Source organism: Lutra lutra, chromosome 4, assembly GCF_902655055.1.
Source record: "Lutra lutra chromosome 4, mLutLut1.2, whole genome shotgun sequence".
In the NCBI taxonomy this organism is placed as follows: domain Eukaryota; kingdom Metazoa; phylum Chordata; class Mammalia; order Carnivora; family Mustelidae; genus Lutra; species Lutra lutra.
Window position 1 is genome coordinate 135,670,384 of NC_062281.1, and position 21,113 is coordinate 135,691,496.

Sequence of the window (21,113 nt, forward strand, 5' to 3'; positions counted from 1 at the left end):
TGGACATTGTGTTGCATATTGGAAAGCTCTACTGAAATGACTAGCATTTTGACATAAAATCATAATTTTTACTATGATGGCCATCTAACAATTTATGTTATTATCAAATATCAAATTATCTGGGTTTTTATTTATCATCAGTTATTTTAGAATTTTTGATGGTTAATAAAACATGAATATATGTAAAAAGGAAAAAGTCTTATATAGAGAGTTTAAAATTGTTTTCTTTTTATTTATACCACAAGAAACATGGAGGGGTGCCTGGGTGTCTCAGTCTGTTGACTTCAGACTCTTGGTTTCAGCTCAGGTCATGATCTCATGGGTCCTGGGATCAAGCCCTACATTTGGTTCTCCACTCAGAGGAGTCTGCTTGAAATTTCTCTCCCTCTAGCCATCACATACTTGCTCTCACTCTCTATAAATAAATAAATAAATAAATAAATATTTAAAAAAAGGAAATATGGAAAGTTTAGATATTAGGAAGTATCAAATTAAATTTGGTTTTTAGTTTTTATTAGTCATTGGGCAATTCTTATTAAATACTACCTCCTACCCTATTTTTCAGTTATTAGAAAATAATATAAAAATGGGTGTAACCAAATATCATTAACTAACATGAATTTTTTTTCATTTTATTTTATTTCTTTTCAGTATTCCAGAATTCATTGTTTATGTACTACACCCAGTGCTCCATGCAGTATGTGCCCTCCATAATACCCACAACCAGGCTCACCCAATCCCCCACCCTCCTCCCTTCCAAACCCTCAGTTTGTTTCTCAGAGTCCACAGCCTCTCATGGTTTGTCTTCCCCTCCAATTTCCCCCAACTCACTTCTCCTCTCCATCTCCCAGTGTCCTCCATGTTATTCCTTATGCTCCACAAGTAAGTGAAACCATATGATAATTGACTCTCTCTGCTTGACTTATTTTACTCAGCATAATCTCTTCTAGTCCCATCCATGTTGATAACAAAGGTTGGGTATTCATCCTTTCTGATGGAGGCGTAATATTGCATTTACATATAGACCATATCTTCTTCATCCATTTGTCCATTGAAAGGCATCTTGGTTCTTTCCACAGTTTGGCGACTGTGGCCATTGATGCTATGAACATTGGGATACAGAGGACCCTTTCTTTCACTACATCTGTATCTTTGGGGTAAATACCCAGTAGTGCAATTGCAGGGTCATAGGGTAGCTCTATTTTTAATTTCTTAAGGAATCTCCACAATTTTGGCCATTCTAACTTGTGTTAGGTGATATCTCAATGTGGTTTTGATTTGAATCTCCCTGATGGCTAATGATGATGGACATTTTTTCATGTGTCTGTTAGCCATTTGTAGGTCTTCTTTGGAGAAGTGTCTGTTCATGTCTTCTGCCCATTTTTTGACATGATTATGTTTTGTGTGTGTTGAGTTTGAGGAGTTCTTTATAGATCTTGGATATCGGCCCTTTGTCTGTAGTGTCTTTGCGACTATCTTCTCCCATTAGAAGCCCGATTTTGTAGAGACACTGCAAAATATGCCTATAAAGTTCCTAAGGAATAAAAAATTTCTATCAAATTATTATAATCAGTATTTGTTCATATTGACATATGGATAGAGAAATTAGATAAACAGAATTAAATACCCTAAAATGATCTGTGTGTATAGAAGAAGATCTTTAAGTATGATAAAAGTGACATTTTTATTTTATTGGAAAAAGGTGATGTATTTTCTAATTGCTGGTAGCAAAATTTGTTATCTTTCTGAAGAAAACCATAATTATTTCTCTGTTGAATACCATATTAAAAATGTATGTTTCAACTGATTGTAATAGTTATTTTTTAACAACTTGATATGACCTTCTTTGTTTTACTGTGGAAAAGAACTGACAGGTAGAACTACATTATAATTAGTTGTTTTCTTTTGGTAACAAATAGAGCTAAGGACCAAGTACATAACAGAACAACTATACTCTGTTAAATTAGTAACTATTTGAATTATGAGATATTTCTCTTCATGCTTATGTATTTTATAACCATTTAATAGTACTTTACATATTACTATATAACTTTAATATTATATAGTTGCTTAAAATTTTTCATTAATATGTTAATTTAAACCCTTTTCAAGATTATATTTTGTCAATAGTTTGAAAGCATTTTGAAAGTTTGTGTGTTCTTTCTAATTGAAAAATTACTGTAATCAATAATTCCTTTGAATTTTGGCGTTGTTTTCCAATACTTTTTTATTGAACCCCACTAATTAATATTAGCACACTTTGATAAATAAAACATAACTTTTAAATAATCATTCTATAATTTTATTAATAATACTTATGTGTTGAATGGCAAATTAATAATTAATTCAACAATTTATGTTTTATTTAATCCCACAGAGAAATCTCAATTTTTTTTCTAAAATGGCTGAAGTTACTACCTGTCCCTTTGTTCACTGCAGAGGAGCATTCAATCTTGTGAATATATGCCTTCATCTTAGAAACTAGGGATCCTTATATTAATATGCTTTCTTTCTAGTCTTCAAATTTCAAGCCATTATATAATTCTTTAGTATATGATCCCACTTTTCCAGTTGTAAAAGATAGAATAAATCATATAAGTGAAATCTTGCTGTATTTATTTTTCTGTGATTGGTGTATTCACTTAATAAGGTCAAGGCTCATCCTTATTGTTGCATGTTGAAGAATTTGCTTTTTTTTTTTTTTTAAGGCTCATTGATATTCTTTTGTAGGTATATACTACATTTTATTTAGCCAGTCATCTGTCAGTGGACATTTGTTTCCATAGTTTGACTAATTTGAGTAGTGCCACAATGAATATGTGAGTGATACTGCCTCACATTCGTTTTGAGATCTTGATTTCAGTTCTTTTTGATAAATACTAGATGTGAGATTGCTGGATCATATGGTAGATCTATTTTTCATTTTTTGAGAAACTTCTGTACTGTTTTCCATAATGGCTATACTATTTTATATTCCCATCAGAGGTGTGCAGGGTTTCAGTTACTCCATATCCTTACCAACACTTGTCTTTTGTTTTGTTGTTGTTTTTAATAATAACCACCTCCTTGTGGTTTTGATTTGATTCTTAGAGCTATTGATATATTTTTCATATATCTATTGGCCATTTGTATGTGTTCTTTGGTGAAATCTCTGTTCAAGTCCTTACCCCATTTTTAATCTATGGTTATTAGTTTTTTGTTATTGTTTTTCTGCTTTTTCTTTTTTACTATTGAGTTATTGGAGTTCCTCATATATTTTAGAAATTAAGTCCTTATCAGATAGATGTTTCACAGACATTTTTTCCCCATTTAGTAGGTTGCCTTTTCATTCATTTGGCTGTTACTTTGTTGTGCAGAAGCTTTTTAATTTAGGGTAGCCTCACTTGTTTGTTTTTCTTTTGTTTCCTGTTTCATATACATGAAATCATTGCCAAGAATAATGTCATGAAACTTTTTCCTATATTTTCTTCTAGGAATTTTACAGTTTCAGGCCTTACATTGAAATCTTTAAAATGTTCTGAGTTGATTTTTTTATATATTGTGTGAAATAAGCTTCCAATTTCATTCTTTCACATGTGGATAGTCAGTTTTTGCAGCAGCATTTTTTGAAGTAACTATTCTTTCCCCATTGGGTATTCTTAAAATCCCTGTGAATGATCAATTGGCTGTATATATGGATTTACTACGAGTTTCTCTATACTGTTCTATTGTTGTTTTTGTCAATCAGATTCAAGTACTATACTGCTTTGATTGCTATACGTTTATAGTGTATTTTAAAATCAGAAAGTGTGATGCCTCCAGTTTTGTTATTCCTTTTCAAGATGGATGTGGCTATTTGTGGGTTTCATGCTTCCAATTGATTCCAATAAATTTTTTTTTTTTGTATTTCTGTAAAAAATCCATTGGTATATTGATAAGGTCTGTGTTGAATCTATAGATCATTTTGGATAGTATGGGCATTTTACTATTAATCTTATAGACTGTAAACACAAATTAGGTTTCCATTTGTTTGTGTCTTCTTTTATTTCTTTCATCAATGTTTCTTTTTTACTTATGATTTTGTCTTTTAAGCTTTATTTAAATTCTAGTTAGTTAATATACAGTGTAATAATTAGTTTAAGGTGTCTAACATAGTGATTCAACACTTCCATACCACAGCCAGTGTTCATCACAAGTGCACTCCCCATCACCTATTTAACCTATCCCCCATCCAACTCCCCTCTGGTAACCATCAAGTTGTTCTCTATACTTGAGTCTGTTTCTTGGTTTGCCTCTCTCTTTTGTTCTCCCTTTGCTTGTTTTGTTACTTAAATTCCATATATGAATGAAATCATATGGTATTTGTCTTTCATCAGTGTTTTAAGTTTTTGGTATACAAGTATTTCACCTCCTCCATTAAGTTTATTTCTGGATTTTACTCTTTTTGCTGAAATTATAAATGGGATGGTGTTTCTAATTTCATTTTCAGATAGTTTATCATTAGTATATAGAAACATTGATTTTTGTATGTTGATTTTGTATCCTGCAACTTTACTGAATGTGTTTATTAATTCTAACTTTTTTTTTAAAAAAGAATCTTTAGGATGTTTTATATCTAAGATCATATCATCTGAGAAAAGGGATGGACAGCTTTACTTCTTTGATTCTAATTAGGCATCTTGGCTTCAGATATCCATTTTCTTCCCTAGATTTAGGAAGAAATTATTTCTTTGAACACACTTTCTGATTTGTTTTCTCTCTCTTCTTCTGCTGGGACCTCTATAATGCATATTTTAGTCTGTTTGGTGGTATTCCATAAGTCCCTGAAGATTTCCTCACTCTGTTTCATTCTTTTTGTTTTTGTTCCTCTTACTAAATTACTCTCAATGAGTTGTCTTTGAGTTTTCTGATCTTGTCTTCTGCTGCATATAGTTTATTTTTATATGTAGTAATTTTTTATATAAAAAATTCTAGTGAATTTTTTTCAGTGCAGTGTTTGTGTTCTTGAGCTCCATGATTTTTGTTCAGTGCTTTTTCCCCATTTCCTTCCTATCTCTATGTTAAAATTCTTATTCTGCTCCTGCATTGTCCTTTTGTCCTCAGTGAAATTCTTTATGGCATTTACTTGAATTCTGCTTCAGGTAATTTATATAGCTTTTTTCATTACAGTCAATTTCTGGAGATTTATCTTGTTCCTTTGTTTGAAGCATCTTTACCTGATTCTTCATTTTCCTTGACTCTGAGTTGCTTTCTGTGCTTTTGATGAAGCAGGCACATCTCCCTAGTTATTGTGGAGTAGCCTCATACAGAAGAATACCCGCAAACAATCAGCCTGGCAGAGTTTCTGGTGGCCTCTCAAACCTTTATAATAATTCAGCGTGCTTTCTGTGTTTTCTGTATTCCCCTAGGTGTCTAGGGTATGCCAGGTCTCATTAGTGTACTGGGACAAGTGCTGCTGAAGCCAGTTCCTCAGATAACCTCAGTAAAGTTGTATCATTAGGTGTCCAACCTTTTTCCTCTCCAGCAAGAAGCTAGGAGGTAGAGATTTTGTTTACCTGCTTTGTGCCAAACCAGGATAGGAGGTACGGTGACTGCCTACCCAAATCTTTATCTGTTCTCCCAGTAGTCCTTAGGTAGCAGCAAGGTGATGCTAGGTCTTGTCAGCACTTGAATATAGGCAAGTCAGAAGTCAGTTTTTTGGACACCCCCAAGAAAAGTTGTGGCATTGTAGGCAACTGTGTTTCCTTTTGCTTACTTTGTGCTGAGCCAGGGAGAAATTAAGGCATTTACCAGCCCAAGCCACTGCCTCCATTCTCCTCCAGGTGGCTGGATTCCTAGACAGGCAAAACAGAAGCCAGTCCTTCAAAGAATCCCATCAGAGAAGTTGAGAGCCCTGGACATGTGAACCAACACTTTCTTTCACCTGGGAGGAGCTGAGAGCTACAGCTTCTCTTGCTAGTCATATTATGCTATGCCATGAGTAGTTTTAAAAAAGCAAATATATTAAAAAATAAAATTATATGTAAAATAGGCTTGCATACTTAATGATTTAAAATATCGAGAACAAAAAACCCGTAAAATATCAAAAACATAAGATGATTTGAAATAAATCTAAATATTAGCAACATTCACAGATACATCTCATATCTTTTTGTTCTTCTCCCCCTCCATTACTACTTTCTTGCATTAAATGAATATTTTATAAAGTAACATTTACATTCCTTTAATGATGTTTTAATTGTATGCTGGCCTTAGTAACTGTTTTTTTTTCCATTCCTTTAATGATGTTTTAATTGTATATATTTAGTTATTATTTCCCCACCCCCTCCGGAACTTAAATTATAAACCTTAACTTAATTAATTCACATATATACAGACTTGTCTAGTGAGATATAAAATATTATTTCTATATATGTATATGTCCTTTCTTCTTTTTCATGCTATTATATATCCATGTATGTTACAAAACCAATAGTACATTATTATAATTATCAATTTATAAAATGTGTTGGACTTTAAAGGAGCTAAGTGAAGAAAGAACAGCAAGTATATATTAATCGAATTTGTTATATTAACAGTGCAATTTTTCACATTTCTAGTCCTCTTCATTTTTTTTCAATGGAGTTAACTTAGTATCTCGTTTGAGAATAATTGGTGTTGATTCTTCTTTAAATGTTTGATAAAATTCACCAGGGAAGACATCTCGTTGTGGTCTTTTCTTCTTTGGGAGATTTTTGATTACTGATTATATCTTACTGATCATATCTTGTTTTTTTTTTTTTTTTTTTTTAGTTTTTTAAATTTATTTTCAGTGTAACAGTATTCATTGTTTTTGCACCACACCCAGTGCTCCATGCAATCCGTGCCCTCTCTAATACCCACCACCTGGCTCCCCCAACCTCCCACCCCCCGCCCCTTCAAAACCCTCAGATTGTTTTTCAGAGTCCATAGTCTCTCATGGTTCACCTCCCCTTCCAATTTTCCCCAACTCCCTTCTCCTCTCTAACTCCCCTTGTCCTCCATGCTATTTGTTATGCTCCACAAATAAGTGAAACCATATGATAATTGACTCTCTCTGTTTGACTTATTTCACTCAGCATAATCTCTTCCAGTCCCGTCCATGTTGCTACAAAAGTTGGGTATTCATCCTTTCTGATGGAGGGATAATACTCCATAGTGTATATGGACCACATCTTCCTTATCCATTCATCCGTTGAAGGGCATCTTTGTTCTTTTCACAGTTTGGCGACCATGGCCATTGCTGCTATAAACATTGGGGTACAGATGGCCCTTCTTTTCACTACATCTGTATCTTTGGGGTAAATACACAGTAGTGCAATTGCAGGGTCAAGTGCACATGGAACCTTCTCAAGAATGGACCACATACTGGGTCACAAATCAGGACTCAACAAATACCAAAAGACTGAGATTATTCCCTGCACATTCTCAGATCACAATGCTTTGAAACTGGAGCTCAATCACAAGGAAAAGTTCGGAAGGAACTCAAACACCTAGAAGCTAAAGACCACCTTGCTTAAGAATGCTTGGATCAACCAGGAGATCAAAGAAGAACTGAAACAATTCATGGAAACCAATGAGAATGAAGACACTTTGGTCCAAAACCTATGGGATACAGCAAAGGCAGTCCTAAGGGCGAAATACATAGCCATCCAAGCCTCCCTCAAAAAAATAGAAAAATCCAGAATACACCAGCTGTCTACACCTTAAAGAACTGGAGAATCAACAACAAATCAAACCAACTCCACACAGAAGAAGGGAAATAATCAAGATTAGAGCTGAGATCAATAAGGTAGAAATAAGAGATACAGTAGAATGTATCAATGAAACTAGAAGCTGGTTTTTTGAAAGAATCAATAAGATCGATAAACTATTGGCCACACTAATCCAAAAGAAAAGAGAGAAAACCCAAATTAATAAAATTATGAATGAAAAGGGAGAGATCACAACTAACACCAAGGAAGTAGAAACAATCATCAGAAGTTATTATCAACAGTTATATGCCAATAAGCTAAGCAACCTAGATGAAATGGATGCAGTCCTGGAAAACTATAAACTCCCAAAATTGAACCAGGAAGAAATTGACAACCTGAATAGACTGATATCTAGTAACGAGATTGAAGCAGTGATCAAAAACCTCCCAAAAAACAAAAGCCCAGGACCTGATAGATTCCCTGGGGAATTCTACCAAACTTTCAAAGAAGAAATAACAGCTATTCTCCTGAAGCTGTTTCAAAAAATTGAAGCAAAAGGATAATTTCCAGACTCTTTCTATGAAGCCAGCATTACCTTGATCCCCAAACCAGGCAAAGACCCTACCAAAAAGGAGAATTTCAGACCAATATCACTGATGAATATGGATGCTAAGATTCTCAACAAGATCCTAGCAAACAGGATCCAACAGCACATTAAAAAGATTATCCACCGAGACCAGGTAGGATTCATTCCTGGGCTACAAGGATGGTTCAACATTCGCAAATCAATCAATGTGATAGAACAAATTAATAAGAGAAGAGAGAAGAACCACATGGTCCTCTCAATTGATGCAGAAAAAGCATTTGACAAAATCCAGCATCCATTCCTGATTAAAACGCTTCAAAGTATAGGGATAGAGGGAACATTCCTGAACTTCATAAAATCTATCTATGAAAGACCCACAGCAAATATCATCCTCAATGGGAAAAAGCTTGCAGCCTTCCCGTTGAGATCAGGAACACGACAAGGATGCCCACTCTCACCACTCTTGTTCAACATAGTATTAGAAGTCCTAGCAACAGCAATCAGACAACAAAGAGAAATAAAAATTATCCAAATTGGCAATGAAGAAGTCAAACTCTCTCTCTTCACAGATGACATGATCATATCTTATTATTAGTGACTTTCTAAATCTTCCTGAGTCAGTCTTGGTAGTTTGTAGATTTCTAAGAATTTCTCCATTTCTTCCAGGTTACCCACTTAGTTGGCAAATAGTTATTCATGTCGTCTCTTATGATCCTTTTCCTGTTTCTGTGGTATCAGTTGCAGTGTCCTTTTTTACATTTATAATTTTGTTGCTTTGGTTCCTCTCTGTTCCCTTGTGTTTTGTTTTGTTTTGTTTTGTTTTCCCTAGCTAAATATTTGTCAACTTTATCTTTTCAAGTAACCAACTCTTAATTTGGTTATCTTTTCTATTGTTTTCCTGTTCTCTATTTCCTTTCTTTTAATTCTTTTATTTTTATTTCTGTTCTAATCTTCAGTATCTTTACCCTTTCTGCTAACTCTGTGCTCAGTTTGCTCTTCTTTTTGCCGTTCCTTAAGATGTAGAGTTAGATAATTTATTAGAGATCTTTCTTGCTTCTTAATAGAGAGAGGCATTCATTAGTATGAACAACCTTCTGAGTACTGCTCTTGCTGCATCCCATAAGTTTTGGTATGTTGTTTTTCCATTTGGTTTATCTTGATACTTTTTAAAAATTTCCTTTTAACTTTTTCTTCAAGCCATTGATTGTTTGGGAGAGTGTTGTTTAATTTCTATATATTTATAAAATTTTCACTTGTCCTTTTGTTACTGGTCTCTAGTTATACTATTGTGGTGAAAGAAGTTACTTGGTATGATTTCAATCTTCTTGAACTTACTAAGACTTGTTCTGTGGCATAACATATGATCTATCTTGAAAATGTTTTATGTGCACAAGAGAAGAATGTGTATTCTATTGTTGTCAAGTAGAATATTCCACATTTGTCTGTTAAGCCCATTTAGTCTCCAATGTTGTTCAAATCCACTGTTTCCTTATTGATTCTCTATTTAATCTATTCATTGTTGAGAGTGTGTTATTAAAGTCTCCAACTATTATGGTATTGCTTTTTATCTCTTCTTTTAACTCTGTTAGTTTTTGATTTATGTATTTAGGTGCTCCAATTTGGGGCAGTATTTAAAATTGATATAACTTTTTGACATATTGATTCTGTTGTCTTTACGTAATACCCTTCTTTGTCTCTTTATACCATTTTTAGCTTAAAGACTGTTTTGTCTGTTATAGGTATAGTTATTACCATTATAATAATTGTTGTTACCATTTGCCTGAAATATCTTTTCTATCAATTTACTCTTAGGCTATGTATGTCTTTAAGTCTCAAGTGTGTCTCTTGTAGGTAGCATATTGTTGGATCTTGTTTTTAGCCATTCTGTATCTTTTGATTACAAGATTTAATCCAGTTATGTTAAAATAATTATTGATAAGGGCAATTTGTTATTTTTGGTTGTTACTGCCATTTTGTTGTTTTCTGCCATTTTGTTTTCTGGTTGTTTTATAAATCCATTTTTCCTTGTTTCCTGCTTTCTGTCTTTTTTGGATTTTGATGTCTTTTCATGTCAGTATGATCTGATTTCTTTATCTTGTTTTCTACTATAATTACTACAGATATTTCCCTTGTGGTTACCATGAGGCATACATAAGATATCTTAAAATTATAACATCTTGTTTTAAACTAATAACAACTTAACCTCAATAGGATTCCTAAGCTTTATGCTTTTATTTTCCTCTCCTTCACATTTAGATTATTGATGTTAAAATTTATGTTTTTATATTGTGCAACTAATAATAATTTTGCAGTTATGGTTACTTTTACTATGTTTGTCTTTTTAACTTTTAAATTAGAGTTGTATTGAATTTGGCACCACCATTAGCAAATTATAAGCCGAGACCCATGTCAAGGAGCTTGCCACTTCTTTTCTTCTAGGAATTCTATTGTTTCAGGTCTTCTATTCAAGTCTTTACTACATTTTGAGTTAATTTTTATATGTGGTATGAAATAGTGGTCCAATTTCATTCTTTTCCATGTTGCTGTTCATTTTTCCTAGCATTTATTGAAGATACTGTTTTATCCCTATTGTATATTCTTGGCTACTTTGTCATAAAGTAACTGATCATATATGCTGAGATTATTTCTGGGATCTCTGTTCTGTTCCATCAACCTATGTATTCAATGCCAATACCATACTCTTGATCACTATAGCTCTATAATGTAGTATGAAATCAGGGGTCATGATGCGTCCAGCTTTGTTCTCAAGATTGCTTTGACTATTTAGGGTCTTTTGTAGTTTTATCCCAATTTTAGAATTGTCTCTTCTAGTTCTGCCATTGATATTTTGATAGGGGTTGCACTGAATATGTAGATTGCTTTAGGTAGTATGGACATTTTAACAATATTAATTCTTCCACTTCATAAGCACATTCTTTGAGTCCTTTACAGTTTCATTAATGTCTTATACTTTTAGTGTGCTGGTCTTTCCCCTTCTTGATTAACCTTATACCTAGGTATTTTATTTTTTCTGATGTGATTGTAAATGGGGTTGTTGTTTTGTTTTCTCTTTCTGATAGTTTGTTGTTATTGTATAGAAACAACAAATTTTTGTATGTGGGTCTTGTATATTGCAACTTTACTGAATTCATTTATTCAAGCAGTTTTTTGATAGAGTCTTCAGTGTTTTCTATATATAATATAATGCCATATACAGACAGTGACAGTTTACTTCCTCCTTTCCAGTCTGAATACATTTTTGTGTCCTTTTTCTTGCCTAAGTGCTCTGGATAGGCTTTCCAATGCTATTTTGAATAAAAGGTATCTTTGTCATGTTCCTGAGACAAGCTCTGAGGTTTTCAACATTGAAGATAATGTTAGCTGTAGTCTTGTCAGTCATATCTGGCCATGTTTTGTTGAGGTACATTTCCTTTATACACACTCTATTGAGAATTTTTATCATAAATGGGTATTTAACTTTGTGAGTTTTTTTTTCTGTGTCTATTGAGATGACCATATGAATTTTAGCCTTTGTTTTGTTAATGTAAGGTGTCATGTTGATTGCTTGGCAAATGTTAAACCGTCTTTATAACCCTGGAACATATCCCACTTGATCATGGTGTACAATACTTTAAATGTATTATTGAATTCAGTTTACTAATAATTTGTTAAAGATTTGGGGTATTGGCCTATAAATTTTTTTCTTGTGATGTCCTTGTCTGGTTTTGTTATCAGGATAATGCTGGCCTTATAAATAGAGTTTGGAAGTGTTTCCTCTTCTATTTTTTGGAAGAGTTTGAGATGGATTGGTTTTAATTCTACTTTAAATGTTTGGTAGAAGTTGCCAGTAAAGCCATCTGGTTCTGACCTTTTGTTTGTAGGGAGTTTTAAAATTGCTGATTTGTTCTACCTACTAGTAATTTGTTTATTCGGATTTTCTGTTTCTTCAAGATTCGGCCACAGAGGATTGTATGTTTCTTTGACTGTATTTGTTTCCTTTTGGTTTACCTATTTGTTAGCCTCTAATTGTTTGTGATAGTCTCACAATTTTTAGTATTTCCGTGGTATCATTTGTAACATCTCTTTCATTTCTGATTTTATTTGATGAGACTTTTTTTCTTGCTGAGTCTACCTAAAGTTTTGTCAGTTTTGTTTATCTTTCCAGAGAAAAAGCTCTGGGTTTTATTGATCTTTTCTACTATGTTTTTAGTCTATATTTCATTTATTTCTGCTTTGATCTTTGTTATTTCCTTTTTCCATTTGGGATTCATTTGTACTCATTTTTCTAGTTCCTTGAGGTATGGATGGATAGTTTATTTGAGATTTTTCTTGTTTTCTGAGGTAGGCATTAATTGTTATGAACTTCTTTCTTAGAACTGCTTTTGTTATATCCTATAAGTGTTAACATATCATATTTCCATTTTATTTTGTCTCCAGATGTTTTTATCTTATTTTTTAATTTCTTCATTGACTCCTTGATTGTTCAATAGCATGGTTTTAGTGTCCACATATTTGTGAATTTCCCAGTTTTCTTTTTATAGTTTATTTACAGTTTTATGCCGTTACGGTTAGGAAAGAAGCCTGATATGATTTTTGTCTTTTAAATTTGTTATGATTCCTTTGGTGAGCTAATATATGATCTATTCTGGAGAATGTTCTATGTGCATTTAAGAAGAATATATATTGCATTTCTTTTGGGTGAAATGTTCTATATGTATCTGTTAAGTTCATCTGGCCTAACATTTTATTTAAGATTGATATTTTCTTATTGATTTTCTATCTGGATGATTTATCTATTGATGTAACTGGGGTATAAAGTCCCCTACTATCATTTTTTCACTATGTCTCCCTTTAGGGCTGTTAATATGTGTTTTATGTTTATATTATCTCATGTTGGGTATATAAATATTGACAAATAATATATCCTCTTGTTTGATTGACTTCTTTATCATTATGGAATGCCTTTATTTATGTCTCACCACAGTGTTTAAAGTTTATTTTGAAAAACAACAACAACAACAACAAGCAAACAAACAAAAGTCTGTTTTGTCTTATATAAGAATAGTTTCTCCAGCTTTCTGTTGGTTTTCATTTGCATGGGATATCTTTTTCATGTCTGCACCTTCAATCTTGCATCACCTGAAGTGAGTCTCTTAGAAGCAGCATATAGATTGATCTTTAAAAAAAAAGTCCATTCTGACATTCTGTGTCTTTTGGAGAATTCAGTGCACTTACATTTAAATTATTTATTGATAGTTATGTACTTATTGACATTTTGTTAATTGGTTTAGTATTATTTTATTTTATTTTATTTTATTTTGTTTTGTAGTTCTGTTTCTTTTTTTTCTCTTGCTGTCTTCCTTTGTGGTGTGATGACTTTCTTTTGTGAAATGCTTAGATTTCTTTCTCATTATCTTTTGCTTATCTACTATAGGTATTTTCTTGGTGGCTACCATAGAGCTTAAATATAACAACTTATAATAATTTAAGTTGATAACTTAAGTTTCAAAGCATTTTAAATCCCTGCATTTTACCCTTCCCCCACAACACTTTATTTTTCTTGTCACATTTTGCATTTTTATCTTGTTCATTCCTTAACTAATTAATATAGTTACCATTATTTTTATTTCTTTTGTCTTTTAACCTTCATATTAGCTGTATAAGTGACCAATCTACTACCTTTACTATACATTTACCTTCAACACTGAGTGCTGTCCTTTCATATTTTTGTTGTTGTTGTTGTTTTATTGTTGCTAATTAATGTCCTTTCTTTTCAGCTTAAAAAAGAACTTTAACATTTTTTGTAAGGCAAGTTGAGTGGTGATAGACTCTTTTAGTCTTTGCTTCTGTAGAAAATTCTCTATTTCTCTCTTAATTCTGAATGGTATATGAAGCTGGGTAGAGTATTTTGGTTGAGATTTTTCTGCTTTTAGCACTTTGAATATATCATACCTCTCCCTTCTGGCTTATAAAGTTTCTTCTGAAAAATCTGCTGATAGTGTTATGAGGGCGTCCTTATATGTGCCAAGCTGTTTCTCTTTTACTGCTTTTAAAATTCTCCTCTTCTTTTTAACCTTGATAGTTATATTATAATGTGTCTTGGTGTAGGTCTCTGATTTAATCCTAGTTGGAACTCTTTGTGGGTCTTGGATCTGGATATACGTTTCTTTCTTCAGATTAGGGAAATTTCAACCAGTATTTCTCCAACTATCATTTCACCCCTTTCTTTCTAAGGGGTTCACTAAGGAATCACTCTAGTGTATTTTTCATTGTAGTTATTGATTTCTCCTGATTGGAAATTTCTTATATTTTCTATCTATTTGTTAAAGTTCTCTTAATCATTTTTCTCTGGAGTTTAATGAGCATCTATGTGACAAATTATCTGAACTCTTAGGTAAATTACTTATCTCTATTTTATTAAAGTTTCCTCCCCTCACCCCCACCCTGAGGTTTTATCTTATTCTTTCATCTGGAATGTATTCCTCTCTTTCTACCTTTTGCTTGACTCTGTGTTGCTTTCTATGTATTAGATGTTAGCTACCTATCCTACTCTTGAACGATTGGTCTCATGTGGGAGATGAACCTTGTTTTCTAATGCTGCCCTAGCTCTTGATTGTCTTTCAAACCTTTGCAGTTTTCAAAGAGCCTATTTATTTTTAATAGCTCCCCATATTTGAGTGTGTGCCAAGACCAGTTAGTGTCCCAATAGGGAGGATTTCATCCAAAACCTGGATTCAAGCTGATTGGAAGCCAGACCCTGAAGCAGAAGCTTTTAGAGTGCAAATATATACTGTCCTGTGGGACTACAACCATATACCCTGCTGGGCCCTTGAGCCAGGTGATCTGGATATGTCCGCTGGGTAGCACTGACTATAATATTGGCTCCAAATGAGTGTGCAAGCTCCTTTCTGGGAGATACCTATGAGTTGTAGTGGAGGAGAATGCAAAGATGGCATACCCAGACTATATTCCCTGAGAGTACTTCCTGGCCTTTAGATGCTTGCCAAGCCTATAGTCTGTCCCTATGTCTGAAACTCCAGCACTAGCAAGTAAGTCTCTTTCATAGAAAATCTGGGGATGTGTTTCTCTCTATTGTCTGTGTAGTGTCCTGTGGCTGGTAATCTGTGAGGAATTATCTCTCTGATTGTTACAGTCTTGTGTGACCCAGGAACACAAGCTCCCTCCCCCCTACCCACCAGAGCCTGAGGATCAAGGAGTATCCCCTGGGCAGCAGCCATAAAAACCAGAATACCATCAGGTAAGAGACTTGTGCTAGAACTTTCTTTGGGGGATGCTAGTGCTCTAGGAGAGCATGGTAGAGGGAGAGAGAGTGAAGTTAATGCCCACCCTCCAAGGTTTCAGGAAATGTTGACAGTTAGTCCTTAGATGTGTGTTTAGCTGGGAGCCTGCACCTCAGGCTAAAGCTGTAGCCTGAAGCTAATAGTTCTCTTTAACAGAAAGATTGGACTCATGTATCTGTTGCTTTGTGCCATAACCTGGGCATGGTAGCTATTTAAGAACTTTTTCTCCATTAGTTACATTCATGTGGGACCGGTGAGTATAAGCCTTACTGGTTACCAGAGCTAGTCAATATAGAGCTGTCCCCTACAACATCTGCAAAAATCTGGGCACCAGAAAAGAATATAAATGTCTTTCAGGAAGATACTTAGCTGGCTGGACTGAAGCAGAGGGAAGGTGCAAAGGTTATATCCACTGGCCTTAGTTCTCTGAGAATACTTTCATAGGTTCTTATAATTGTGCCAAACCAGAAACCTGCCCCTCAGGCCAAATCTCCTGTGGAAGGAAATGGCCTCTTTCTCAGAAAGATTGGCAGTGTGTTTCAATGTGCTAACTATTTAATGCCTGGGGATTTGTAGTCTGTCAAGAGCTTTCTCTCTAATTGTTATAGCCTCTTGGGACCCAAGAATTCAAGTCCCCTTTGTCTCCATAGCCAGGTGATTAAAGGCAGCCATAAAACAAAACAAAACAAAACAAAACAAAACAAAACAAAAAACAGGTCACTGATAGAAAAACTGTGGCACTGGATTGGTGGAGAAGTTCTTCTCTGGGATATATGGGTGTTCTGGAGTGCAGTACAGGGAAAGTGCAAAGATGGCATCTACCAAAAAAGGAAAGAGTAAAGAAGACAGAAGAAGAAAAGAAAGGAAAAAAAAAAGAAAACAAATAATAAAAAAAAAAAAGATGTCACCTGCTGGCTTTGGCAAGGCAGAAGGAGAGCATGCAGGAACGTGCCCATTAGCTGAAGCATAATGGTGACACCCACAGGAGAGGGGATAAAAAGATGGTAACTTCCAGCTTTAGCAAGATGGGGAGAGCAGGAAGATGTCACCTACTCCTCTGATTCTGTAGGATAATCTAGTAGGTCTCTGCCCCACCAGACCAATGCTTTAAATTAGGAAATGAGTCCTTTTACCCAAATTCTGAGTGGTTTTTAAAGGACTACTTCTGCATTGGGCCCAGGATGGGTGAATCTGCACGTAGGCTCTTTAAGGAGCTGAATTTGATAGTTCATAGATCTCCATTTCTTTAGGGCCAGTTACTGGAGTTTTTTTAGTTTCTGTGTTATATTTATTTGATTTTTGTCATCTTTCATTCCTTACATTGGTATCTGCACATTTGGCTAAAGAGTCTCCTTTTCCAGACTTTATAGGTTCACCTTGACAGAGACACTTCTCCAGATAGCTCAGTTTGGGTATCTGGATGTGTCTGCTGATAATGTCCTTGGGCAGGTGGTACCTGCTATTAGGGTCTATTTTTGGTGAGGCAGCTGTTCTAGCTCTGAGTGTGTACCACTGGCTGAGAAGAGTTAGATAGGACTCCTGGCTTAGTTTCTTACTTGGCTTGCCCAAGTGAGATTGGAGTGTGGGCTCTCTGGTTAGGCCTAGATCAGTCTCTGGTTAGACTTATTAGGTGGTTGGGATTTGGTACTATACTCAGCAGTAGATGAAGCTTTGAATTAGTTTCTTTGCCCTAGCAGGACAGTAGGAGAGGAGTCAGGGCTTGCACATCTCATTATTTGGTGACTGAATATCCTAGTCAGCTGAGGTGACCCGTTTCGCTCTGCAGATGGAGAAAGCCATGGGCTGTGCTCTCTATTCAAGTGCCACTATAAGCAGAGCTACTGGATGGAATACACAGTTTCTTGTGTGCTCTAGGGTAAGATTCTCAGGTTGGGCAGGCTGAAGCCAACATTCAGCAATAAGTACAAATTAGTTTCCTTGCCTAGGTGCAGTGAGAGAAACAGTTCCAAGTCCACTTAAGTTCGTTGTTCGTGGCCTTGACTCAAGCTGCCCCATGCTGAAAGCTCCCTGGCTGAACAGGACCACTGCCTTTCTTCGGGAGCAGTCAGCTCTATCTGCCTGCCACTCATTTTTGCTGGGTTACACAGCAGCTTCTGGGTATCCTCAGCAGCCCTTTCTGTCTGATGAAACCAGGGATCATGCTGTGCAGCACATGGGGCTATGACTTAGCTCTCCTGTGGGTGGACCACTCTAGACAACTCCCAATTTTTCCTAAACAAGTTTTCCCATTGAGAGGGACCAGGAGCTATAGTGAGCAGTGGTGAAGCTATGAATTAATTCCCTTGACTGGGCAAAGCAGGGGAACCCTCTAAACCGGGTGATATATTTGCTCTTGGGGTGAATCAGCTCTGCCCACCTCCCTCTTACCTTGAGCGTTGCTGGTGTTCCCTGTCTGTCAAATGGTGCCGGAAGCCATGCCTTAAAGTGGTAGGGCTATGACTTAGCTCCCATGCAATGGCATACCAGGTTCCAGGGCCAGAAAATCTCCCTGTTTAAGTTCATCTTACTTGGGTTCCCTTGTGCATGTATGACAGGGTCTTTTTCTTCTGCTATTTTCAGGATTTTCCCTTTGATTTTGGATTTCGGCTATTTTTTTCTAAAGATTTTATTTATTTGAGAGAGAAAGAGAAAGAATGGAAGAGAGAGAGAACACACACAGGGAGAATGAGAGGGAGAAGAAGACTTCCCACTGAGCAGAGAGCCTGATGCTGGTCTCAATCTGAGGACCCTGAGATCATGACCTGAGCCAAAGGCAGATATTTAACTGACTGAGCCACCCAGGTGCCCCTGGATTTCAGCTATTTTACTACAATGTATCTGGATATGATTTTTATGCATTTATTTTACTTACAGTTTTTTTGAGCTCTTGGATGTGTAGATTAATGTTTTTCATCAGATTTCAGAAAGTTTTAACACTTCTAATAATTTTTTCTGTCTTTTTTCTCTCTCTCCTCTGGTAAGTCCTATTACTCATAAGTTGGTGGGTTTCTGATTTTTTTCTTTTTCTAATTTAAATCTACTGTTGAACTACTCTAGCAAAATTTTCATTTCAGTTACTGTACTTTTCAACTGCAGAATTTTCATTTGGTTCTGCTTTATAGTTTCTATGTCTTTATTGATAATCTCTATTTGAAAAGATCATGTTTTTATACCTTTCTTATTTGAGGCTTATTTCTTTTAAACATATTTATAATAGTTGTCTTTAAGTATTTATCTGTTATGTCTGAGATTTGTGCCCTTTCAAAGGCAGTTTCAAAGGCTTACTCTTTGCCTCATAATTTTTTGTTGAAAACTGGACATTTTAAATAGTATATTGTAACCACCCTTGGTTGATCTCCTTACCTGGACTTGTTTATTTGTTTAATAACTTAGCTAGACTATTTTAGTAAACTTTATTTGCCCCGCATTGGGTAGCCTCTGGTATTGCTCCTTAAAGGGCAAACTTTTAGCCAGGTGCCGTCACCCTTGGAATGACAGTGATTTTAGAGCTCTTTGAGTTCTAAAACTCTTTGAGTTTCCCCTTTTCTGATTTCTTGTTAGGCTATTCTGAAGGTATAACACCTATTATTAACTTTCACTAATTGCCATCTGACTACACTCTATTGTTTTCAACAATTCCCTGGAAATAAATTGCTCCACAGTGTGATCTTTTAAAACTGAGCTCTTTTCAAAACTGATCTTTGAGGCCAGTTTTTGCAGTTTCTTCAGATCTCAGAAGGGCTCTTCTTAGCCGTCTCTTTTGGTTCTCTCTGATAAACCTCAAGATGGTTAGTTTAGCTTTCTACTCTCTTAGAGCAACCCTTCTCCTTGTGTTTATCACTTTCTGAGGGCAAGAGCTATCAGGGTTCCAGTATTCTCTCCCTGTTGCACCTGAGTTAAAGCTTTACCTTATAAGTGAGTTCTGAGAGGAGGAAGAGAGCCCAAGTTCTTTCAGACATTCTTGCTTGAAATAGATTCTCTAAAACATGGATCCAGGCTAGGGTATTTCTTGCAATGACTCTGTAGCCCTTGACTGGAACTAGGTAGGGAAGGGATCCTGTGTTTTCTCAGTTTTGCCTTTTTGGATTAGAACTTCTGGTAGTCTGAACTTAGGTCAGGGGAGACAGAGAGAAAAGAGACAGTGAGTTGTTTAAATCCAACAGTGTCTCACTGTTCTTACTGAGCTATAATAGATTTTATTGAATAAATATTTGTTTATTTGCTGTATGCCCTTAGGATAATTTCCAGAGATTTTAAATGGTTGTCTCACTGGGGAGAGGATCCACAGAACTCCTCACAACTGTATCCCAGAAACTGTCTCCCTAATGTGATTCCATTCAAAGCTACTTTTTTTCTAAAAACTCAACAGTGATTGTCCATTCCAGTGACCTATGCCAAATATATTCTTGCCTCCTTAAGCATACTTCTGACTGGCTTTTTGTACCTGCTGTTTGCTCTGCTAGAATTTTTGTTTCCTGAAATTCCCACATTATCTTGTTTCTTTTCAGTATTACTGTCCCAATCCAGCCTGTGTGAAAAGCAATTCACTCATATCTCTAGTGTTTTATTTCTGTATTATCTATCTCTACTTAATTTTTTTTAAGATTTATTTATTTATTTGAGAGAGAGAGCTGGCAACAGCGATAGTGAGAGAGAGAGCAGGAGCAGGGAGGAGAGGGAGAAGCAGGATCTCCACTGAGCCGGAAACCTGACAGGGCTAGATCCTAGGACCCTGGGATCATGACCTGAGCCAAAGGCAGATACTTAACGGACTGAGCCACCAAGTTCCCCTATCTATCTCTACTTTTAAGAGAATATAAGCTTCATGATATTAAGGACTTTTTTCCTCTTCACAGAGCACATATTGGTTACTTTCAGAATGAAAGATTTTCTTTGAAAATCCCTTGTTTCTTTCTTCTTTTGGCAGTTATTGACCACTAACTACTAACTAGTTAGTAACCACTAACCATTAATATGAAAAATTGTTTTCCTTGGTTAATTTTGTTTTACCTCTGCTAATTAATAATAATGGTGACTGTTATCTTTTATAATTTTTTTTCAGTGTTCCAAGATTCATTGTTTATGCACCACACGCAGTGGTCCATGCAATATGTGCCTTCCTTAACACCCACCACCAGGCTCACCCAAACCGCCACCCCTCTCCCCTCCAAAATCCTCGGTTTGTTTCTCAGTGTTCACAGTCTCTCATGGTTTGTCTCCCCCTTCGATTTCCTCCAACTCACTTCTACTTGGTTCATCACTTTAATGCAAACAACTTTACTATTTCATTACATAGAATGAGTGTTACTGACTTCTGCACTGGAGCAGAAAAGTCAAAAGATTTCATACTGGTTATCTTATATTTCTATAGATAATTTAGTCATGTTCTTCTTGCCATTATATTATAAAATACATAGTTAAACACGAGTACAGAATTGTTTGTGGATTCATATCACCAGAGATTTCTCAGTACTCATTCATTCCTTGGTGAAGGTTGATGAGCAAACCTTAGTGCCTAAGTAGTTTTATATAATA

General features: G+C 35.3%; 1 protein-coding gene across 3 annotated transcripts in view; it reads left to right on the forward strand.

The window, feature by feature from the left end:
* LRRIQ3 (leucine rich repeats and IQ motif containing 3) overlaps nt 1-21,113 on the forward strand; it is a 203,301-nt gene that overhangs the window by 94,640 nt on the left and 87,548 nt on the right. The window lies entirely within an intron of this gene.